Below are 3714 nucleotides of genomic sequence, written 5' to 3' on the forward strand. Positions count from 1 at the left end.
GGTATTGAGATTGAACTGTACGTTGATGCAAACAACTCAATTCATAGAAATACGAATTGTACAACCTGAAGAGAAAGAAAGAGAAGGAAAAGCAGTCAATTTTTTGTAACAGAAGCCGAACAGAGTCTCTATAAGGTTTTCGGAAACGTGGTGCGTTTTGAAGAGTGGTATCCACCGAACGAATATTCCTTTGGTTATTCCTTGCTTCCATAACTCAGCATATTGTGTCTCTTTCTCACCCATTTCCATTTGATGAAAAGTGAAAACACAATATTCCACAGGACAAACCTTTTTTTTTTCCATACTACTATACTAGCATTTCCACAAAGTTTCCTAAAAAAACTTTTGTTAAGGCATATAATTTAAAAAGAAAAATTATACTGTATAAGTATAAGAGTATTTATTTTTGGTGACTATACTGTATAAGAGTATGACTGAATTAGGAAAATTAAACTAATTAAAATAATGCATCATTAAAAATAAGCTAAAAGCATATGTTAGAAGGTATTTTTTATGGTGTCTAAATTTTACTCATAATTTACAGAAAAACTGAGTTCTATCTTATTCTATCTCTACCTTTAGGTAAATTAATTAGACACAATTTTTATAGGTATAAAAAAATTTCCCATGTTAAAATATCTCCTCCAACTTTTTCATGAATAATAAATTGTTAGTTAGTTTCATTATATGCAAAAACCGTGTTATTTTATTTTATATTTTTGGTTGATAAAGTAAAAATATGTATTACTCACTCTTAATTATTTAGGAAACATATCCTCTAGAATCTAATAACTTTTATTGCTTGCTTATCTAATAAAATCATAGCAATGTAATAACTTAAAAATTTTCTCAAATTAATGTTAAATTGTTTTGTGGTTAAATAATGGCAAATGCTAATGTATTTTGGAAAAAATAAAGAGTGTATGCATCGTTTTTTGAATTTTAAAATTTAAATTCTTAATTTTAAATCTTAAGCATTAATTCTAAATTTTAAATAATGTTAAAGTTTAAACTCTAAATTTAAATTATTTATATAAATTTAATAAATGAAGGGTTAACATTTATTTATTTAATAAGTGTACATTACTTCTTATTTCATAAGGAATATATTAAGGATGAGCCTTAAATAATTAATGTAAAAAAAAAAGAAATATCAAGATGATATTTTGGTTTTTGGGTGACTAGATACTAAGATAATATGAAAGAATATAATTATAAGAGTAAAGTATTAAATTGGTCCCCTAGGTTTGGGCGTAATTCTGTTTTGGTTCTTAAAGTTTAAAGTGTTCTATTTGAATCTAAAAAAGTTTCATTTAGCATCAATTTAGTCCCACAGTGAGGTCAAAATGAAATAATTAACAAAATGTCCTACATAACAACAGTTTAAGAACAAAATCGATAATCTGGAGAACAAGTACAAGCTCCAGAGGCACAAAATCAACCATTGATGCATCAATACATTTATTTATCATCGTCTATTTTTATATAGTATATCTGTATATTAATTGTAGGATTCTATGTCTTTATTACTCTGATTCATTTAGCATCTATAAATACCTCTTGTATATTGTACCTTTGAACACATCTCAATAATACACTTTTCAGATTACTCTCTCAGTCTCTTGTTTTTAACATGGTATCAAGAGCCTAAAGTTTTTTTTTTCTTTTTCAATGAAATTCTGTTCCTAGCCTCCTTGTTTTTCTCTTCCGACAGTGCCTATTTGCCTTCGTTTTTCGATCTGTTTTCGACGCTTTGGTTCGTTACCTCCGGCATCATCGTGTGCTTCGTTTCGTCATCTTTCAAACGCCACCGAAATCGCCGTCAGCAGCCCCGGACGCGCCGTCACGCGCCGCCGGAAGTTCGTTGTCCACCTCCATTGTTTCATTCCAGAAGCTTCAGCAGCCGTTGATCTTGGTGCTGATCGCACTCTCCTGGTGCAACCACGTGTCGCAACGAAGCCATCCCTGGTATCCACGACCCGCGCACGACCCGACCTGACCCGCACCTCCACCTCACTGCTAGCGTGTCTCTCTCGTCCACTCAGGTGCTGCCATGTGTCATTGTCTCGCTGACGTGGCGCTGACGTCATTGCCGACGTGGCAGACAATCGGGACCCTCCCTAAGATTTTTTGGTGAGCTCTTTCCGATTTTGCACTCCGATTTCTCATTTTCTTCTCCGAAATTTCTGTTTTCTCTCCTCTCTTTGATCTTTGTGACCACTATCATGGAAAAGCCAGATGTTTTTGCTACCACCGACAGAAAGGGTAAATCCCCTTACCCAAATTTGAATTCTTCATGAAATAGTATAAAAAATGAGTTGGGTTGGGCCCAAAGTGTTTCAGAAAACGCTGGGGGCGATTTTACTTTAGTGGGCCACGAGCAGCATCGGCGCGCATATGTACATGGCACGTGAGCGCCCCTATACGCGAAGTAACATATGGCAAATTTTATATCATTTCGAAGCCCCGGATGTTAGCTTTCCAACGCAACTAGAACCGCCTCATTTGGACCTATGTAGCTCAAGTTATGATCGATTGAGTGCAAAGAGGTCAGACTTGACAGCTTTACGGTTCCTTCATTTCTTCATGAGTTCTCCCACTTTGCATGCTTTTCTCCTCACTTCTTCCATCTAATACTTGCCTTATGAACCTGAAATTACCCAACAAGTATATCAAGGCATCAAATGGAATTAAAGTGAATTAAAATCACCAATTTTAGGGCCTAAAAAATATGTTTTCACATTCACAAATCAAGAGAGAATTGCAAAACCATGCTATTTCATTGAATAAATGTGAGAAAATGTGATAAAATCCCCCAAATTAAGCCCAAGATAAACCACAAAATTGGGGTTTATCAATCGTCGTTCTACTACTGGTTACTATTTGTTTCTTGGCGACGCTCTCATTTCTTGGCGTGCTAAGAAGCAAACGTTCACTGCTCGCTCAAGCATAGAAGCTGAATACCATGCCTTCACTGACACCACTGCTGAAGTTATCTCGGTTCATTGGCTTCTCGAAGATCTTGGTGCTCCTCTATCGTCCCCTACTGATGTTTTTTGTGATAACCGCAGTGCTATTCAGATCGCCCATAATGATGTGTTTCATGAACGCATCAAACACATTGAGATTGATTGTCACTTTGTTCGGCAACGTATCCTTATTGATGCTGTTCATCTCATTGCAGTTGGAACACTAGATCAGACTGCTGATATCTTCACGAAAGCTCATTACCTGACTTGTTTCTGGACTTTGTTATCCAAACTCAAGTTGGTATCCTTAGCTCCCACTTGAGTTTGAGGGGAGATGTTAGAGAATCATTAGCATCAATTTAGACCAATTAGTATCGTCTATATTTATATAGTATATCTGTATATTAATTATAGAATTCTATATCTTTATTATTCTGATTCATTTAACACCTATAAATACCCATTATATATTGTACCTTTGAACACATCTCAATAATACACTTTTCAGATTATTCTCTCAGTCTCCTATTTCTAACAGTTTTAATTTTTTTATTCTTCGTAAGTTTTAAAATATTTGGTTTTAGTACATATTAGTAATTAGTTAAACATTATTAACATGTGTCATAACATCATGTCAGTATTTAAATATAAATTTAATGCGAATTACAACGAACAAATAAATAATATTTACAACGAGAAAAGAATTATACAAACCTATTATCTAATGAACCATATATATTAAGTA

Source organism: Arachis ipaensis, chromosome B09, assembly GCF_000816755.2.
Source record: "Arachis ipaensis cultivar K30076 chromosome B09, Araip1.1, whole genome shotgun sequence".
Taxonomy (NCBI): domain Eukaryota; kingdom Viridiplantae; phylum Streptophyta; class Magnoliopsida; order Fabales; family Fabaceae; genus Arachis; species Arachis ipaensis.